Below are 22259 nucleotides of genomic sequence, written 5' to 3'. Positions count from 1 at the left end.
AGTTTGCCCTGATTTGAACTCGGAGATTTATGGTAATGGCCGCTCGTCCATACTCGGGGCCCTCGTGGACATTTTTCAACATGTTGAAAAATCTTCACGAGTCTTCCCGAGCTTATCGCTTTTCCCAAGTACCTGCCGTTAGCATTTCGAGCCGCTAAGAGACAACCCCGAGCTCCGACGTACCTGCTACGTTCATTCTACGTGCTTACCACGAGTTTGATTTTTTTTATAAACTCGGTAGAGCACTTGAATGAACTCGTACAATGAACCCACTTGCAAGATGATTTAAATGGCAATTAATTTACAGGTATTAAACATTAAATTCCTTCCATTTGGCCATAAGGAGTTAGTGGTGGAATTTAGGAGGAGAGGAACAGCCCTGCCCCCTGTCTTCATCAATAGTGTGGATGTGCAGTTTATCAGGGAGTATAAATGCCTTGGAGTGTACCTGGACAGTAAACTGGACTGGTCCAGGAACGCTGAGGCACTGTACAAGAAGTGACACAGCCGGCTGTGCTTCTTGAGAAGGCTCCGCTTCTTCAACGTCTGCAGTGAGATGCTGCAGATGTTCTACCAATCGGTGGTGGCCAGTGCCATCTTCTTTGCTGTTGTGTGCTGGGGCAGCGGGGCGAAGGCTGCGGACGCCAATAGGATCAAGAAGGCTGGCTCCGTTATGGGGGCGGAGTTGGATTCATGGGGTGGGAGATTGCAACCTTCACGTGGTCCGCCCTGTTTCAACGAATGCAATCAACCCGGCGTGCACAATCAAATACGTTCAAATAGAACAAGTTGTACAACTTTAGGCTGTGCACGCCATACGCAAGAAGAAGAAGAAGTTGGATTCATGGGGGTAGTCTTGGAGGGGAGGAAGCTCCTCAAACTGCAGAGCATCTTGGACAATACAGTTCACCCCCTCCATAACACACTGGTCAACCTGAGGAGCACCTTCAGCAACAGACTAGTTCCACCAAGATGCAGTACAGAACGCCACAGGAGATCCTTCTTCCCTGTGGCTATCAAACTATACAACTCCTCCCCCTTCCATCCTGGGGTAGACTAACTCCCCCCCCCCCCCCCCCCCCCCCAATTCTATTGTATCTCCCCATTTGCTGCACATCCATGTACCTATCTAAAAGTCTCTTAAATGCCACTATTGTATCTGCCGCCACTACCACCCCAGCATTCCAGGCACCCACCACCCTCTATGTAAAAACTTACGCTGACATCACATATCATTAAACTAATGATATATGTACTGTATTCAATCATTAATACAAACCACTAAGCATGTTATTAGTATTATTATTACCAGCTTGTAAAATGCTTTAAAGTACATAGGAGAATTTGCATAAAGTTGGATAGCTGTAAGTCAAGGCTACTGTAAATCAGCATATTCATTATTGTCAGTCACCTAAGCTTAGCACATTTGATCATCTGCTTCAATGCTGAGTGATGGATGAGTATTGATCCAGCAGCCATGGAGAACCACCTTTAGATTTTAGATTTTCAAAATACAGCGTGCAAACCCACCGAGTCCTCGCCGACCAGCGATCATCCCGTACATTTACACTATCCTACACACTGGGGACAATTTACAATTCTTACCAAAGACAATTAACCCACAAACGTGTATGTCTTTCGAGTGTGGGAGGAAACTGGAGCGCCCGGAGAAAACCCACACGGTCACGGGGGGGGGGGGGAACGTACAAACTCTGTACAGACAGCACCCCTAGTCAGGATCGAACCGGGGTCACTGGCGCTGTAAGGCAGTGCCACTAGGTCACCCTTCCCTCTTCCATAATCCTGTCCTTTCGGTTGCTTGCATACACCTGAGAGTGCAGCTCAGATTCGGCCGGACCTCCTGACTGCGGGGCAGCATCTACGGCAGTGCGACACTTAGTCTGTACCGCAATATCAGCTGAGGTTTTGGTTCTGAAATCTCTGGCGAAGGACGTGAGCTGTCATGACTCCGTGAGTCACCGAACAAAACCAAACACTCGTTCAGGTCCTTATGCCCCTGTCCCACTTAGGAAACCAGAACGGAAACCTCTGGAGACTTTGCGCCCCACCCTAGGTTTCCATGCGGTTCCCGGAGGTTTTTGTCAGTCTCCCTACCTGCTTCCACTACCTGCAACCTCCGGCAACCACCTGCAACCTCCGGGAACCGCACGGAAACCTTGGGTGGGGCGCAAAGTCTCCAGAGGTTTCCGTTCAGGTTTCCTAGGTGGGACAGGGGCATTAGACACAAAATGAAGAATGGACAATGGGGAGGGAGGGAGAACAAAGGGCAATGGGGACCCAGTGTGGGGGAACCGCAGTGGGGGGAAAACAAAAGGAGGCGCTGGCGTGCTTTGTAACTTTGTCAGCGACGTAGGTGACTGTTATTTGTATACATTGGGTACGCAAGCAAAGAATTTCACTGTGCCTTGTCACTTGTGACAATAAAGTATTCCATTCCACTCCAAAATGCTGGAGTGACTCAGCGGGACAGGCAGCATCTCTGGAGAGAAGGAATGGGTGACGTTTCGGGTCAAGATGAGCTCCATTGTTCTGAACTGTTTGCCATGAGAGAAAACAATTTCACGCTCTCTCTCGCCACCCGAGGCACCCCATTAATCATCTGTCACTCATCAATTAGATGCCCTTTAATCTAAACGCTCGAGGGAGTGCACGCTGCATTCTCAACATCCAACCACCTTACAACCATCATCAACCTGTTCAGTGCACATTGCTTCCCACTGGGAAAAGGTGCAGAGTCTGGAGCTGAGTTGGGGTCCAACCAGAAATCCATGAAAGGTTCTGCCATTGGTATCTGCTTCTCTGTTTAACCTGGTGTTAAAACCCAACCATTTCCTGCTTCTTTTCCAATATCTGCCGGATCAAGTAACAGAATGATTTGATTTTTGGTATTTTTAACCAATAGCATAAGGGCAATTACAGTGCTTTGCCTTTTGTTGGGAAATTTACATGTAATAATCACAAAGTAATGAAGAGGCTCAGAAGACTCTTTTTCAAAAAAGCAATATTTAATGCTTCATTAAGTCTGACAATGAAGATTAGTCGCACTGTGATTATGACGTGCAAATCTTAAACAGATCCACTGTTAGGAATGAATTAAATGAAAAACTACAATGATTTTAAAGCAAACAGATTTTATAATAATGTTTCAAAAAATTAAATTGTGTAAGAAATGTCACAAAATGTTCAGGGCACAGTAATGTTCCATTATTCTAACTGCTGTATGATATAATTAACAGCCTGAGTATTCTGTAAGCAAATATCAAATGATTGTCTCTTGCATAGCAAATGCAGAGGCTCAGATCTGGAGTGATGCCAGAAGTATCAGAATCTGCCTGTTCAAATAAGTGAGATAAATGGGAAAAAATTGCAAATGTGAGAAATCAGAATCTGAAAGCAGAGGTTGGAACTGCACAAGAAATGTGCCGACATGCTGAGAAGCTGATGTTTCAGAACACCTCCATCGCATTTAAGCATTTTCTTTTTTTATTTCAGATTTCCGGCATTGTTCGCCTCAGAAATGCTCCTGTCAAAGCTCCAGCCTGAAGCAGCTGCCTATCTTAATCTTTAAGAGGAGTGATTTCCCCACTGCGCTAGCCATATTTCATTTCCTTAGAGTCATGGTGTAATTGTGTTGTACAGCGTAGAAATAGGCACTTCGACCCACTGCGTCTTTGCCGACCATCATGTCTATCTGTACTAATCCCACTAGTCTGCCTTAATTCCAAATCCTTCTCAGCCTTGCTCTGTCCAGATGCCTCTGTTACTATTCCTGTCTCCACTACCTCCTCAGGCAGCTCATTCCAGATACTCAGTGCTCTTTGTGCTAAACATTTACCTCTGTGATCTCCTATGAACCTCCTCCCTCTCAACTTAAACCTATGCACTTGTGTTTCAGACACTCCTCCCATGGGAAACATACACTGGCTATCTAGTTTATCTACGCCTCTCATAGTTTTATATAGCTTATGAGATAAAATAGGACATTTAGCCCATCAACTCTGTGCTGGCTCACAGAACAACCCTATGATGCCACTAGTTTTCCCTGCAACCCATTCTCCCTACATTCCCCTCAACTGCCGATTCTAAAGGGCCTGTTCCACCAGCATGCGACTGCATGCGGCGAGCGCGACCTAACGTGGTCGCTTGAGCCGTACGGCCTCGCGGGGCCGGTCCCACTTCAATCGCCGGAGCCGTATGGAGTTGTGCTGGGCTGGTCCCGACATTGCGCGGGGCTCCGAAAAACTGACATTGTCCAAAAATCCCGCGCGGCAACGGCCAGTGCCTCGACGGGCGTACGCAGCGTCTTGAAGCCGTACGTAGCGTCTTGACGGCGTACGCCTAGCGTGTGGCATTGCGCAATGACGTCACCACCCAGCATGCCGTTGCGTGATGACGTCACCGCCCGACGCCGTGCGACGTCCAAATTCAGTCGGCCCGCCTCCTGCCCAGCTGATTGGTGAGTATGATGTCGGGACCAGCCCCGCACTACTCCAGACTGCTCCGCGGTTGGAAGTGGGACCGGCCCCGCGAGGCCGTACGCCTCAAGCCACCACGTTTGGTCACGCTAGACGCATGCAATCGCATGCTGGTGGGACAGGCCCTTTACACTTACCTAAGCACTAGGGGGCAATTGACAGTGGCCAATTTACTTACCAAATCGTGAATGGATTGATTGTAATCAAGTATTGTCTTGATTACAGCACGCAACAAAAAGCTTTTCACAGTACCTCGGTACACGTGACAATAAACTAAACTGAAACTGAAACAGATGAAACGGGTCGCAGGTTAAACGTGCAATACAGTATGCAAGGTGAGGTGCCTTGATTCTGAGGCAGCAGCTCTACCTGCTACATCACTGCATGTTCAACAAAAGGAAAGGTCTTAATTTTTTCTTTTCATTTCTTATCTTGGGTTCTCCCAAAGCTTTGAACCAATTACATATTTTTGAAGAGTTGCTCCTTTTTTTTCGTGGAATGTGGGAGTTGCTGATGAGGCCAGCATTTATCCATCACCCCTGATTGTTCCTGAAAAGGTGATTGTGAGCAGCCTTACTGAACTGCTGTAGCCCTGATGTGCTGTAGTATATAACCATAACAATTACAGCACGGAAACATGCCTTCTCGGCCCTTCTAGTCCGTGCCGAACACTTACTCTCACCTCGTCCCATCTACCTGCACTCAGACCATAACCCTCCATTCTTTCCCATCCATATAACTATCCAATTTATTTTAAAATGATAAAATCGAACCTGCCTCCACCACTTCCACTGGAAGCTCATTCCACACAGCTACCACTCTCTGAGTAAAGTTCCCCCTCATGTTACCCCTAAACATCTGTCCCTTAATTCTCAAGTCATGTCCTCTTGTTTGAATCTTCCCTACTCTCAATGGGAAAAGCTTATCCACATTGACTCTGTCTATCCCTCTCATAATTTTAAAGACCTCTATCAAGTCCCCCCTTAACCTTCTGCGCTCCAAGAATAAAGACGTATCTTGTTCAACCTTCCTCTGTAACTTAGGTGCTGAAACCCAGGCAACAATCTAGTAAATCTGTATTCTCTCTATTTTGTTGACATCTTTCCGATAATTTGGCGACCAAAATTGTACACCATACTCCAGAATTGGCCTCACCAATGCCTTGTACAATTTTAACATTACATCCCAACTTCTATACTCAATGCTCTGATTTATAAAGGCCAGCACACCAAAAGCTTTCTTTGCCACCGTATCTACATGAGATTCCCCTTCAGGGAACTATGCACAGTTATTCCTAGATCCCTCTGTTCAACTGCATTCCTCAATTCCCTACCATTTACCATGTACGTCCTATTTTGATTTGTCCTGCCAAGATGTAGCACCTCACACTTATCAGCATTAAACTCCATCTGCCATCTTTTAGCCCACTCTTCCAAATGGCCTAAATCTCTCTGTAGACTTTGAAAATCTACTTCATTATCCACACCACCTATCTTAGTATCATCTGCATACTTACTAATCCAATTTACCACACCATCATCCAGATCATTGATGTATATGACAAACATGTATGATGTATGTGTTCCGTCCGACCTGACGTCGGAGTTTCGATCATCCCGACGAGAGGGCTTGTACATTGGGCCATCCATAGCGGTGACTATGTAGGGTTCATGGCCCTGACCACGGTGAACAAAGGAGGAAGACTGACTGAACTTTATCACCTTCCATCACAGTGTGGAATGTTGATTCCACTGTGGTGGATATTTATGTTGAATTCTATCGTGTATTGTGTTCTTTTTGATTGTATGGCTGCATGGTAACTCAAATTTCACTGTACCTTAATTGGTGCATATGACAATAAATGTGAACTTGATGGTGAAGGTATTCCCTCAGCAGTGCAGTAGTGTTGGGGACAGAGAGACTCACTGAATTTAGGCCCAAGAGTCTTCAACCCGAAATATTAATTCTGATTCTCTTTCCATAGATGCTGCATGACCTGCTGAGTCTTTCCAGCATTTTCTCTTCTTTTTATTTCGAACACTCGCAGGAGCATATCAATTCAGTGACAGGGAGAATATTAACTGAGATATGAGAATAAATGTCTCACCAGAATGACAATTCATTGATTTATTTTTTTTATAAAATAATGTTAACAAAATCTTGATGAGGCAGATAGACCCTACAGTGTTCCCTCAGTGGTATACTGCATTTCCATTTGTGTCTCTGACACAGACTGACTCACATTGCACCATCCTGACCACAACCCGACCTCAGCAACGATTTACTATGGACTTTGAATAAGAGTTGCATTTCGTACATTGGTTATATTATAGTCTGATGGCCTAATATAGCAGATAATTTACGGTATTATTGTTTATTGTATATGCATTCATGTTCAGAAGTTATAGGAGCCAAAATAGGCCATTTGGCCCATCAAATCTACTCTGCCATTCAATCATGGTTGATCTATCTTTCCCTCTCAGCCCCATTCTTCTATCTGCTCGCCATAGCCCCTGATACCCTCACTATTCAAGAATCTGTCAATCTTCACCTTCAAAAATATCCATTGACTTGTAGTTTTTGTGTTGATGAGATAATGTGCCATAAAGGTGTATCAAATAACAATTTTATTGTTCTGTTCCTGCGACATATGATGAGTAAACACTCTTGACTTTTGACTTTCAATGCCTCCGATAACTTCTGGCTTTGCTTCACACGCTGAGGGCTAACTGGGAATCATTTTCAGACTTAGATCTACAACCATCTGTTCCAGTGCTACTTCATTTGATGAGAAACTGGGAGCCCAGCATGGTTAGCACTGCAGTATCACCACTTGCCAATAAGCACATGGTCCCTTTATCCAACATTTGGTGTTGCAGTCGCCCAACTGAACCATTAACTTTAATTACACTGCTTTCAATTTTTACCAGTAATCTCTAGTGTGGAACCTTATCAATAACCTTCTTCAAGTGTCTATGGACAATATCTATATGACTAAAAGTCTGATCTTGGCCACTTCCTGGTGTTCTGTATATTGATTTTAGAATAAACGCTGCCACTTACGGCTGGGATTTTTGGCCGTCTTACTCAGAGTACCCCTCCGCCGCGCAGGACAAGAGGATTTTTCCATCGATTAAAAATAAAAGAGTTATTAGTGTTTCAAAAATGTTGAGATTCTCTCTCCTAAAGGCCACGCCCCTTCCGGAGGTGTTGCGTGCCTCAGTCAGTTTCTGCAAGATGGGGGAAGTGAGAGGGTCACGTATCTCAGTCTGAGCTGTGAATAAAACTGAACACATGTCAACTAAACTGTGAGTGGTTTTACTGACCTGTCAGTGCCCATAATGTGGTTTGAAAATATAGTTTGGAAATGCTAAAGCTGTGTTGCCTTTGGTTTGGAAATGTTAAAGCAGTGTTGCTTTGGTTTGGAAATGTTAAAGCAGTGTTGCTTTGGTTTGGAAATGCTGAAGCTGTGTTGCCTTTGGTTTGGAAATGCTAAAGCTGTGTTGCCTTTGGTTTGGAAATGCTAAAGCTGTGTTTCCTAATTAAAGCTGCATTGCCTAATTAAAGCTACGTTGCCTAATTAAAGTTGCCTTGCCTAATTAAAAGTCTAATCTTGACCACTTCCTGTTTGCGCTTTATATTGATTTTAGAAAAAACGCTACCACGTAGGGCTGTGATTTTTGGCCATCTTACTCAGAGTCCCCCTCCGTTCATCAGGTGCCGATGAAAACCCACAAGTGTGGGCGTGGCTCAGTCTCTGCAAGATGGAGGAGGGAGAGGTCACGACTCGCTGTCTTTAGTGGCCTTGCACCCTGCTTGAAATGGTATGAAACTGCACTTGAATTTGGTGGCCTTGCACCCTGTTTGAAGTGGTAGGAAACGGCACTTGCATTTGGTGGCCTTGCACCCTGCTTGAAATGGAATTTCAAGGAATAGCCGTGAGTCAACTGCCAGCCCACCAGCTGTTAGTGAGTGAGCTGCCAGCACAACAGGCTTGAGTGACTGAGCCGCCAGCCCAAGAATCCATTCGGCCCACAATGTCCATACTAGCCCTCTGGAAACCAGTCCCTTCAGCCCACAACACCCATACTAGCGCTCCAGAAAGCTCCCCCCCCCCCCCCCCCCCCCCCCTCCCCCATTGGCCACCAATATTGGAATTGGTGGAGAGGTGGAATATTGCGTTGGGGGATCAGCCCTCCCGTTTGATGCTGGGACCCAACAGGTCCCACTTAGTCTAGTATCTAAATAGTCCCAATCCATCTTCAACAAGGTCAGTCACTCACTGCTCTTCATCACAAATCAGTCATGCACTCATTTGCTCTATTTAATTTGATAATGTCAGTAACATTTTAAAATGTAATTGTTAACATATTTTGTGTTCAGTTTAGGTATATCATATAAACTAAACCTGGAACTATGTAATCATTTCTGGTCTCTGTATAACTTGGTACTTCATCTGGACCCCTGTGCATTGTTCTAGCCTCCATTGCTTGTTGGACCACGGTGATTCAACTCTTATTGTCTTTTTTCACAATTCAAGGCTGATTTGCATCATAAATCCCATTTACCCTGCGTGGATTCCACAAAAATGATTCCCTTCCCAACAAAAACATCTTAATTTTGGTTTTGAAATGTTCAATTCATCCCCAACCTCTGCAGGTGTCCAGACATTCAGTTCAGAGTCCCAACCACGTTGTGGCTGTGGATGAGCTTCCTGGCGTCACTCTTGAATGGTTGGGCTTGGACATTAAGATTCTGTCCCATTATTCGCCCCAGAGGGCCTTTGTCTTTTTACTTTTTAAACTTTTAGAGATACAGCGCGGGATCAGGCCCTTCAGCCCACCGAGTCCGCGCTGACCAGCAATCACCCTGTACACTAGCACTATCCTACACGCTAGGGGCAATTTACAATTTTACCTAAGTCAATTTTCCTTCAAACCTGTACCTTTTGTCCTACAATTTTCCTACAAAACTCTTCATCCTCAGTAACAATTAGTACGGGAGCACCTCAAGGCTGCGTGCTCAGCCCCCTGCTTTACTCACTCTATACCCATGACTGCGTAGCTGGTCATAGTGCGAACTCCATCATCAAGTTCGTCGACGACACCACTGTGGTTGGACGAATTACAGATGGGGACGAGTCAGAGTATAGAAGTGAGATCGACCGACTGACCAAATGGTGCCAACAACCTGGGTCTCAACATCAGTAAGACCAAGCAACTGATTGTGGACTTTGGTAGGGAAAGGATGAGGACCCAAAATCCTGTTTATATCAGATAGTGGAAAGGGTCAATAACTTCAGATTCCTGGGCGTGCATATATCAGAAGAACTTTCCTGGACCCAGCACACCGATGCAATTGTAAAGAAGGCACATCAGCGACTCTACTTCCTGAGAAGATTATGGAGATTCGCCATGTCGAAGAGGATTCTCCTGAACTTCTACAGGTGCACGGTAGAGAGCATTCTGACTGGTTGCATCGTGGCCTGGTTCGGCAACTTGAACGTCCAGGAGCGAAAATGACTACAAAAAGTTGTGACCACTGCCCAGTCCATCACCGGCTTTGACCTCCCCACCGTCGAAGGGATCTATCGTAATCGCTGCCTCAAGGACCCACACCATCCTGGCCACACACTCATCTCACCACTGCCATCAGGAAGAAGGTACAGGAGCCTGAAAACTGTAGTGTGAACAGCTTCTTCCCCACAGCCATCAGGCTATTAAATACAACGAATAAACTCTGAGCTTTGAACTGCAAAAGACTATATTATTGTTTGTTACTTTCACCATATTTGCTATTTATTGAACTTATTCTTTTTTTTTCCGTTATGTACAATGTTTACATATTCACATATTCTGTGGTGTTGCAGCAAGTAAGAATTTCGTTGTCCCGTCTGGGACATATGACAATAAAATACTCTTGACTCTTGTCTTTGGAGTGTGGGAGGAAATCGGAGCACCCGAAGAAAATCCACGCTGTCACGGGGAGAACATACAAACTCCATACAGACAGCACCGCTGGTCAGAATCGAACCCAAGTCTCTGGAGCTGTAAGGTAGCAACTCCACCGCTGCGCTACTGTGCCGCCTCTACTTAGTCTCTACCTTATTGAATTCTTACATCCTCTTAAGCAACTCAGTTGGATTAATCCTTGCATTCTATATCCAGGGGAATAAAGTGTGAGTGGATGCACTGATGTGTTAACATACAAGATGGTGCTCTCTGTGGGATTTACCTGCACTTAAAATTTGGTTTCATGTAATTAACGGAACAGAATATCAAAAGCCGTACAACTCTAGGGACTGGACCAGGTAGAGCCAAGAGACCAAGCGTAGGCTTGGCGATCGTTTCGCCGAACACCTCCGCTCGGTCCGCAATAACCTACCTGATCTCCCGGTGGCTCAGCACTTCAACTCCCCCTCCCACTCCAAATCCGACCTTTATGTCCTGGGCCTCCTCCATGGCCAAAGTGAGCACCACCGGAAATTGGAGGAGCAGCACCTAATATTTTGCTTGGGCAGTTTATACCTACAGCGGTATGAACATTGACTTCTCCAATTTCCGGTAGCCCTTATTGTCTCCTCCCCTTCTCAGCTTTCCCTCAGCCCTCTGGCTCATCCTCTTTCTTTATTTTCCCCCCCCCCACCCCCACCCTACATCAGTCTGAAGAAGGGTTTTGTCCCGAAACGTTGCCTATTTCCTTTGCTCCATAGATGCCGCATCCGCTGAGTTTCTCCAGCATTTTTGTCTACCAGGGTGAGCCAAGGACTGGGCTTGAATTCCTGCCTCATGTTGTTATCTTATGTCTATAGAATATATGAAGCAGCATCTTCCCAAATGTTCCCAATGTTGGGCGAGTCCAGAACCAGGGGCCACAGTCTTAGAATAAAGGGGAAGCCATTTAAGACTAAGGTGCGAAAAAACCTTTTCACCCAGAGTTGTGAATTTGTGGAATTCCCTGCCACAGAGGGCAGTGGAGGCCAAGCCACTGGATGGATTTAAGAGAGTGTTAGATAGAGCTCTATGGGCTAGTGGAATCAAGGGATATGGGGAGAAGGCAGGCACGGGTTATTGATTGGGGCCGATCAGCCATGATCACAATGAATGGCGGTGCTGGCTCGAAGGGCCAAATGGCCTCCTCCTGCACCTATTTTCTATGTTTCTATGTTTCACTGCTGCATATGAAGGCAGTTGACAAAGTTTCACCATCAAGAATTATTTGCTATCTATATTACTAAAAGTAAGATCTTGACCACTTCCTGTTTTTCTGTTTCGTGATTTTAGAAAAACCGCTGCCACTTGCGGCTGTGATTTTTGGCCATCTTACTCAGAGTCCCCGTTCGCTGTGCAGGACAAGAGGATTTTTTCCCATCGATGAAAAATAAAAGAGTTATTAATGTTTTATAAATGTTGAGATCCTCTCTGCTGCCCCTGCTGGTGGGTGGGGTACTATAAAACCCGGAAGTGTTGTGCCTCACTCAGTCTCTGCAAGATGGAGGAAGCTAGAGGGTCATGTCTCTCTGAGCTGTGAATAACACTGAACACATGTTCACTCAACTGTGAGTGCCCTTAATGTGGTTTGAAAATGAAAATGTGGTTGCTTTGAAATGCTGCACTGCATATGATTGTTGGTGGGGGGTTGCTTTGAACTGCTGCACTGCAAATGGTTGCTGGTCTAAACTTGACAACATCCTGTTTGCACTGTATATTGATTTTAGATAAAACGCTACCACTTACGGCACTGATTTTTGGCCATCTTAATCAGCTCCCCTCCGCTCATCAGGTGCAGAGGATTCTTCCCATCAATGAAAAATAAAAGAGTTATTAATGTTTACAAAAATGTTGAGAATCTCTCTCCTGTCAATAACGCCATGAAGACCACGCCCCTTCCGGTGGGAGGGGGAGGGATTATAAAACCAGTGTGGGTGTTGCTCAGCCTCTGCAAGATGGGGGAGGGATAGGTCACGATTGTCTGAGCTGTGAATCAACTGTACACACTGAATGTCTACTGAACTGTGAGTGTGGTGTTTATGTGGTGTTGTGTGGTTTTATGGTGATTTCACCCTGCTTGAAATTGTATGAAACTGCACTTGAATTTGGTGGCCTTGCACCCTGCTTGAAATGGTATGAAACTGCACTTAAATTTGGTGGCCTTGCACCCTGCTTGAAGTGGCATGAAACTGCACTTGAATTCGGTGGCCCTGCACCCTGCTTGAAGTGGCATGAAACTGCACTTGAGTTTGATGGCCCTGCACGCTGCTTGAAGTGGTCGGAACCTGCACTTGAATTTGGTGGCCTTGCACCCTGCTTGAAATGGAATTTCAAAGAATAGTCGTGAGTTAACTACTAGCCCACCAGCCGTGAGTGAGCTGCCAGTACTTCAGGCTTGAATGACTGAGCTGCCACCCCAAGAATCCATTTGGCCCACAATGTCCATACTAGCCCTCTGGAAACCAGTCCCTTCAGCCCACAATACCCATACTAGCGCTCCAGAAAGCCCCCCCCCCCCCACTGGCCACCAATATAGGTGGGGAGGTGGAATATTGCATTGGGGGACCAGCCCTCCCGTGTGAACATGGGACCCAACGGGTCCCACTTAGTCTAGTTTACATATAAATATATGAATAAGAAACATGAGTAGGTCACTCAGTTATACAAACCTTCCCTAGCATTCAACAAGATCACAGCTGACATCGTAACCTCAGTTCCACCCAGCAACCTTTCCCCCTCTTGCTTTTTACAAATTGATCTACCTCTCTCTTACAAATGCAAAAGCTCTACTTCAACTGTGTTGCGAGAAATATCATTGCAAAGACTCACACTTGTCTTCAGCTAAAGAGAATGCCTCATCACTGTCTTAAGTGGGTGGCCCGAAGTACTTGCACAGGATTTTGTTTTATGAACAGGAGACATTTATTAGCAAAACTCATATCATACGATCATTTCTCATCAGTCAGACAGGAAAATTCTGTGAGTTTATTTCTGCCTTTTACATGAAGTGCTGTTTTTACAACCATTATTTTGCAAAAAGGCTCTGAGGAAAATGTGTTAATGGGAACATCTCAATTGTGGAAGTTGAAAGTCTGCCTGATTCAAGAGACAACAATGAGCCAGAGTCTTCATTGGTGTACGCTTTGTGCTGCCACTTCAGCATGTCTGAATGTTCAAGCAGAGCACATTAGTGCTGTTCCAGCCTACAAAGGAGATGTCATTCTGCAGACCAGTGATTAATCGTGGTATTTCCCACATTCCCTCACAACCCCTTACGTCTTTGCTGGTTTTCTACTACATTGGGACTACAGCAGACGCAAAGGCAGAAAAGATTCATTACAGTGCGAAGGAAAGCCATTCAGCCCATCATTCTAATGGGAGAAAGGAATTATCCATATTTCCAGTCAATCCTGATGCTGCTGGGCCTACTGTGTTCCTCCGCCAGTTTGTCTTTTTCATTGTTTTAAATGTCTCTTCATTTAATCCTTGCACTTTTGTCTGTGTTGCGGCTCAGTGGGCTCTTAACTGTGGATCAGAGGTTGTGGGTTCAAACATCTACATCAACACTGATGCTCTGAAGACAAAAATGCAGATGCTGCTGGACTTGTTGAGTATATCCAGCATTTCTATTTATGCTTTGGATTCCAGCATATGCACATTAATATTTTCTTTCCAATGCCGAGGGAGTGCTGCACTATCAGAGATGCAAATTTTCGGATAAGACGGTAAAATGAGGGCATGCCTGCTTCATGGCGAGGTGTACATTCAAAGTCTACTCCCCTGTGCCTGGGGCAACATTAACCCAACAATGCCTCATGAGCAGCAGGTCTCCAAGAATTTGTTTAACCCTTTCTGGAGGTGAGCAACAAACAGATACAAGGATGCCCCGCACACACACACACAAGTATAAATGGTAGTTGCAACAAGGGGGATGGGTATGTCCATACTTTACTGCCCCTCACCATGCATACCCCTGGTCTCTGGGAGCTCCATGTGCAGTGTGAAAACAGGCCCTTTGGCCCACTTAATCCGTGTCAACCAAGTTGCCCAACCAAGCTAGTCCCACTTGCATGCACCTGACCCATATCTCCATCGTTCCTATAGCAGATCGTTCCATATAAACAACTATTTATTTGTAGGAAAAAATTGCCCACTCAGGTCCCTTTTAAATCTATCAGCTTCTGCACTGACAATATAATACCTGGCACTGAGTAATAACTCTGGCACTGGCTCAGGCCATTTAAATCAGCTGCCCTGGACATTTTACGACAGTTTTTTTTTGTTTTTTTTAACTTGTATTTTAATGTTGCTTTTTTTACCTGCACTTTTTAAACTATTCGTACTGTTTTTATCAGGAACTGGATTGTTTTTTTTTAATCGTTTTTATTTATGCGTGAAATGTTTAAGATATTATGTGCGATGCTCCGGTATTCCCTGGGAAATGTCTTCTCATTTTGCACTGTACAATAGTTGCTTTGCAAGATGACAATAAAAGGATGATAATGATAATAATGATATCACCCCTCACTTCAAACCTATGCCCTCCAGTGTTAGGCTCCCTGGAAAAAAGGCTGTTGCTATTCGCCTTATCTATGCCCCTTGTAATTTTATATACCTCTATCAGGCCATGCCTTCCTACATTTGAGGGGGGAAAAACATCTTAGCCTATCCAGCCCAAACCCAATCAGACCAGCTAACATCTTCATAAATCTATTTTGCACCCTTTCCAGTATAATGGCATCCATCCTACAGCAGGGACTGAACACAGCACTTAACACAGTATTCCAAAGTCTACAGTATTCCAAATGCTGTCTTACCACAGTATTGTATGGGTATAATATCCAAAATCTGTACTCAATACCCTAATGAAAGCAAGTGTACCAAACTCCTTCCTCACCACTTTGTCTATCTGTGTCATAATTTTCATGTAACCATGTACCTGCACCCTTCAATCTCTCTGTACAATACTCTCCAAGACACTATATTTATTCAGTTAATCATACATTGATTTGTCTTACAAAAATACAACACCTCATGTTTATCGGAATTAAACTCCATCTACCATTCGTCAGCCTATAAGCCCAGTTGATCAAGATTCCATTGTAATTGTAGATAACCTTCTCCACTGCTCACTATATCGCCAGTTTTGGTGTCACCTGTAAACTTACCAAACCATGCCTCCAACATTCTCATTTAAATTATTAATATAAATTGCAAACAATAATGGATCCAGCATCGATCATCGTGACGCCAATTGTTACAAACCTTCAGTCTGAGTCTCTTCCACCTCCCACTCTCCCCTACCAGTAAGTTAATTTTGTATCCAGTTTGCCAGCTCCCATGTGATCTAACCTACCTGACCAGTTTACCATGCACTGAATGACTTCAGGCCAGTGGCACTCACGCCAGTTGCCATGAAGTGTCTAGAAAAACTGGTTCTCACACATATTAATCACATGGTCCCGGGCACGATCGACCCCCTCCAGTTCGCCTACCGCCCCAACCGCTCAGTGGACGACGCAGTGGCCATTGCTTTACACCACATCCTGCAACACCTGGACAGCAGAGGAACATACGTCAGAACGCTGTTCCTGGATTACAGCTCGGCTTTTAACACCATTCGCCCGGGCAGGCTGACTGAGAAGCTGACAGACCTCGGCGTCCCGACTCCCACCTGCAACTGGATCTTGGATTTCCTGACTGAAAGACCACAGGTGGTGAGGATGGGAAGGAGGGTGTCTGCAGAGCTCACCGTCAGCACAGGATCACCACAAGGCTGCTGTCTCAGTCCCAAACTTTTCACCCTGTACACACACGACTGTGTATCCACCCAGGAAAATACCATCATTATTAAGTATGCGGATGATACCACCATCCTGGGCCTCATCAAGGGGGGGGACGAGTCGGGCTACAGGAGTCTGGTGAACGACATTCTTGCCTATGGTGAGGTGAACGACCTAAGCCTCAACACAAAAAAAAACAGGAAAGCAGACTATTATCTAAATGGTGGCCGACTAGGAAAAGGGGAGATGCAGCGAGACCTGGGTGTCATGGTACACCAGTCATTGAAAGTGGGCATGCAGGTGCAGCAGGCAGTGAAGAAAGCGAATGGTATGTTAGCTTTCATAGCAAAAGGATTTGAGTATAGGAGCAGGGAGGTTCTACTGCAGTTGTACAGGGTCTTGGTGAGACCACACCTGGAGTATTGCGTACAGTTTTGGTCTCCAAATCTGAGGAAGGACATTATTGCCATAGAGGGAGTGCAGAGAAGGTTCACCAGACTGATTCCTGGGATGTCAGGACTGTCTTATGAAGAAAGACTGGATAGACTTGGTTTATACTCTCTAGAATTTAGGAGATTGAGAGGGGATCTTATAGAAACTTACAAAATTCTTAAGGGGTTCGACAGGCTAGATGCAGGAAGATTGCTCCCGATGTTGGGGAAGTCCAGGACAAGGGGTCACAGCTTAAGGATAAGGGGGAAATCCTTTAAAACCGAGATGAGAAGAACATTTTTCACACAGAGAGTGGTGAATCTCTGGAACTCCCTGCCACAGAGGGTAGTCGAGGCCAGTTCATTGGCTATATTTAAGAGGGAGTTAGATGTGGCCCTTGTGGCTAAGGGGATCAGAGGGTATGGAGAGAAGGCAGGTACGGGATACTGAGTTGGATGATCAGCCATGATCATATTGAATGGCGGTGCAGGCTCGAAGGGCCGAATGGCCTACTCCTGCACCTAATTTCTATGTTTCTATGTTTCTATGACAAGACAAGAGAAATAATAATGGACTTCAGAAAAAATCCACCCCCCTGCAGCCCCTCATCATCAAGGGGACTGTGGTGGAGAGGGCTGACAGTTACAGATACCTGGGATTACAAGTAATATCAGATCTGAACTGGACTTTGAACACTGCAGCCACAGTGAAAAAAGCCCAGCAGAGACTGTACTTCATCAGGCTGCTCAGAAAAGCTGGTCTGCACTGTCGCCCTCTCACCCAGGTCTACAAAGGACTGATAGAGAGCATCCTCACCACAGGCATCACGGTGTGGTATGGAAACACCACACAGACAGAGAGGAAGGCTCTGCAAAGAGTCATAAAGACTGCAGAGAGGATTATCAGAACGGAACTCCCCTCCATGGACACAATCTACACACAGCGCTGTCAAAAAAGAGCAGAGAGAATCATCAGAGACACACTACATCCAGCTCACTCCCTGCTCAAACACAAAAACTGCACATACAACCTCAGGCACAGACGAGCAGACAGCATCGCCACAAACAGAACACACTTTTTTAAGAGCTTCTTCCCTGCAACAGTAAGACTCTTGGCCAAAACAAAATGAACTGATGTCCTGATATAGGGTTTGTGCAAGTTACAATGCTCTCACTTTCCCCTTTATATAGGGTTTTAGGCACTTTCTTTTTTTATTTCTAGAGTAGTATATGTTTTTATAGATTATGTGTCTTCTGTGTGTCTTTTTAATTTTTAATTTGACTTGACTTGACTCTCTGAACAACCGCACAAGAGTTCCTATGTGTGTAAGCACAAATGGAAAATAAAGTTTTTGACCTTGACCTTTGACCTTGACATGTCAAAGGTCTTGCTAAAGTTTATGTACCATCTACTGCAGTGCACTCATCGATCTTCTTAGTCATCTGCTTTATTTCCTGCACAACAAGTTTAGTACTTAACTGGATGTTAAGTGCTTTAAGATGATGTGTGACGACCATACAAAATAAGCATTATAAAGCAGCAGGAATATTGTGCTTGTTAGAGGTGGGTAACATGCAAAAAACATTGACAACCTAAATAGGTTCAAGCAGAATTCAGTAGCTTTCTGGAAAGAGTGATTTGAATGATTCAACAATCAGACCAGTCAAATTTATTACGTCTTACAGCATTTCCCCTTTGCTAAAATCTCTTTTTCTCTTAAATCTGACGGTGTTCATGGCAGTTCATGTGCGCCTGGTTTAAATGTGGATAAGATTTAATGACCTTTATAATAGTTGATACAGCTCGATCAATCATTATACAGTGAAAGGATCCGCAAACCTCTGCCTTCGTGACGTCAATTTGCATAATCTTCATAATTAAATCTAGAATCGCTTAAAAACACATTCATTAGGACTCAAATGGGAGGAAATGTTTTGCTGCCTGAAATGCTAATTTGATACATGATCGTTTGGAGAGATTTAAATGTTACTGCATGACCCTGAGATTTTTCACCTAGATGTGGTGTTTAGTAATTGAGTTGACAGCTGCCCCAATTCCTGTCTGCGTGATGAGAAAGACTGAACGTTATGCAGGATTCATCTCACCATGGGTATCTGCTTATGTGGAGTAATTAAACATCCTAAAAATAGTTTCCCAGCAAAAGTGCTTTTCTGTGGGTGTGCAGATTATTATGTCGGTCGGAAAATCTCTGCGTCTGAGAGTGCGTGAGTGTGAATGTCTGAGTGAGTGTGTATGTGAATGTGTGTGTGTGTTCCTATGTCTTTGTGAGCTTGTGTGTATGTGGATGTATACGTGAGTTTCAGTGTGCACATATTATTGAGTTTATGGGTGAGCGCTTCTACATCTGTCTCTGCATTTGTGCATAAATGTACAGATGTACGAGTTTGTGAGTGTTTGTGCGCAAGGGCGTTACTATGTCTGAGAGTATAGTTATGTGCCTGCTGCATATCTATGAGTTTAAATGTGTGTACATGGTGCTGTGTCTATGTGAATGAGCTCATGATCCTATGGTCGTGCTGTGGTGTGTACGAGAGTGCACCTGTATGCATGTTTGTGAATGCTATTGAGTAGGGTTGTGCGTGTGTGTTTAATTCTAATTCTCCATAATGCTAAGAATGAAAGAAATATAATAATGTCAGCACTTTATGATTGACAGTCCTGGGATTACAATTAGCATAAATCTGTTTTTGCCAAGCTTGATAATTTTTCCCGATGAAGTTTGCTTCACACAGAATAACTTTTCCATCGGTTTCATTTAGTAATCAACCAAATGGCAGACCCAGAGGCTGCCCCTTGGCACCAATATCGACTCTGTCTCAAGAGAGGATAGAGAAGTCTTCATGTATTTCTTAAGGGAAATGTTATGGTATTAATTTCTGACCTTTAGCTTGGGAAAATGTGGTTGTACAATGTGCTTCCCGTCATTGAAATCAGGTAGTATTATATGATGTCCTCATTCTTCAGGAAACGGGGGCTCCCCTCTTCCATTATAGAGGCTCTCACTAGGGTCTCCTCGATAACCCGCAGCTCCACTCTTGCTCCCCTTCCTCCCATACGTAGCAAGGACAGAGTCCCCCTCGTCCTCACCTTCCACCCCATCAGCTGTCGCATACATCATATAATCCTCCAACACTTTCGCCACCTCCAAAGGGATCCCACCACTGGCCACATCTTCCCATCTCCACCCCTTTCTGTTTTCCGCAGAGACCATTCCCTCCGCAACTCCCTGGTCAACTCGTCCCTTCCCACACAAACCACCCCAACCCCAGGTACTTTCCCCTGCAACCGCAGGAGATGCAATGCAATAGACAATAGACAATAGGTGCAGGAGGAGGCCATTCGGCCCTTTGAGCCAGCACCGCCATTCAATGTGATCATGGCTGATCATCCCCAATCAGTGCCCCGTTCCTGCCTTCTCCCCATATCCCCTGACTCCGCTATTTTTAAGAGCCCTATCTAGCTCTCTCTTGAAAGCATCCAGAGAACGGGCCTCCACCGCCCTCTGAAGCAGAGAATTCCACAGACTCACAACTCTCAGTGAGAAAAAGTGTTTCCTCGTCTCCGTTCTAAATGGCTTACCACTTATTTTTAAACTGTGGTCCCTGGTTCTGGACTCCCCCAACATCGGGAACATGTTTCCTGCCTCTAGTGCGTCCAAACCTTTAACAATCTTATATATTTCAATAAGATCCCCCTCTTCTTCTAAACTCCAGAGTGTACAAGCCCAGCCGCTCCGATCTCTCAGCATATGACAGTCCCGCCAACCCGGGAACTAACCTTGTAAACCTACGCTGCACTGCTTCAATAGCAAGAATGTCCTTCCTCAAATTAGGGGACCAAAACTGCACACAATACTCCAAGTGTGGTCTCACGAGGGCCCTGTACAATTGCAGAAGGACCTCTTTGCTCCGATACTCGACTCCTCTTGTTATAAAGGCCAATATGCCATTCGCTTTCTTCACTGCCTGCTGTACCTGCATGCTTACTTTCATAGACTGATGAACAAGGACCCCCAGATCCCGTTGTACGGTCCCTTTCCCAACGACGCCATTTAGAGATAGTAATGTGCCTTCCTGTTTTTGATACCAAAGTGGATAACCGCACATTTATCCACATTAAACTTCATCTGCCATGCATCTGCCCACTCCCCCAACCTGTCCAAGTCACCGTGCATTCACATAGCATTCGCACTGCAATGGGTGGGAATTATGCTGCTGAATCAATTTGGCCTCTGAAGGCTTTTGTTTGCTTTGACATTCCCACTCTGACCCAGTTACGGTGGTACCACTGAGTGAAATTACTCGGCAACGCACCACAGATCGTGTGAAACAGGACTGATGCTTAATGTCACTTCAGTGGAAATGCTCAGCAAAAAGCCTCTCTAATCACAGCATCATCTTTGCAGCATTCAATTACATTCAGACGTCTCACCAACTAAATATAACCCAACACAAGATTGCTGCTAGTAAGAGTAGTTTAAATGGGCTTGCTAGATTTCAACCCACTGCGGAAAGGTTACTGCTAATGTTAAAGCAATTTTGACAGTGGCCACACTCACAAAATCTAAGTCAAGTGCTTTCCTGTCATTTCAATTTTTAGACAATGAAAAGGAAAGGCAGAGCACAGAGCTCTCAGCTCTCAACATATGTAATGTACTGGAGAAGGCGCAAGAAAATCATTCACAGAGATGGTTGTGCATTGAAGGAGTATAAGCATCAAGAGAGATTGAACACAAAATGCTGGGGTAACTCAGCGGGTCAGGCAGCATCTCTGGAGAAAAGGAATAGGTGACATTTCGGGTTGAGATCCTTCTTCAGTCTGAGAGTCAGTCCCTCCGTTTCTTTATCGACCACAATTATAAAATCACTCTACACCTCCATCCCCACCAGGAAGGCTTTAAAGTCCTCACTATCTTCCTCGACCACAGAGAAAAAAAGGACTCGCAGTCTGAAGAAGGGTCTTGACCCGATACGTCACCTTTTAATTTTCTCCAGAGATGCTACCTGACCCGCTGAGCTACTCCAGCATTTTGTATTTATCTTCGGTATAAACCAGCATCTGCAGTTTCTTCCTGCACAAGCTTCGATCACCCCGACGCGGGGGCTTCGGCCACCGGCTGCGGGAGCTTCGATCGACCCGACGGTAAGTTCGACTGCCCCAAACGCGGGAGAAAAATGAGGGAAGAAGATTAGACTTTATTGCCTTCCATCACAGTGAGGTATGTGGAGAATCCACTGTGGTGGATGTTTATGTTAACTTTTATGTAGATGTGAGTCTTGTTGTTTTTTCAGTATGGCTGTAAGGCAATTTGCATATCACTATACCTGAATTGGTACAGGACAATAAAAGACCTTTGAAACCTTTGAGATTGAACAGCTTGGGTGTCTGGTTCATGCATGGAGGGGGTTAGCAAGAGATCCAAAGAATTCCAAAGTGACTCCATGGGGCAGCTGTGGAGAATATATTTCCATTATGATGGAGATCAGAACTAGGGAACTTTCAATGCGGGATATGCTTTGGAACACCCAAGAGGGGTT

General features: G+C 45.0%; 1 protein-coding gene across 2 annotated transcripts in view; it reads right to left on the bottom strand.

The window, feature by feature from the left end:
• The window catches only part of itgbl1 (integrin subunit beta like 1), a 150340-nt gene that overhangs the window by 81451 nt on the left and 46630 nt on the right, over nt 1-22259 (bottom strand). The window lies entirely within an intron of this gene.

This window comes from Amblyraja radiata, chromosome 6 (assembly GCF_010909765.2).
Source record: "Amblyraja radiata isolate CabotCenter1 chromosome 6, sAmbRad1.1.pri, whole genome shotgun sequence".
Classification (NCBI taxonomy): Eukaryota; Metazoa; Chordata; class Chondrichthyes; order Rajiformes; family Rajidae; genus Amblyraja; species Amblyraja radiata.
Note: the sequence above shows the minus strand (reverse complement) of the source record. Positions and strands in the feature narration are given on the sequence as shown.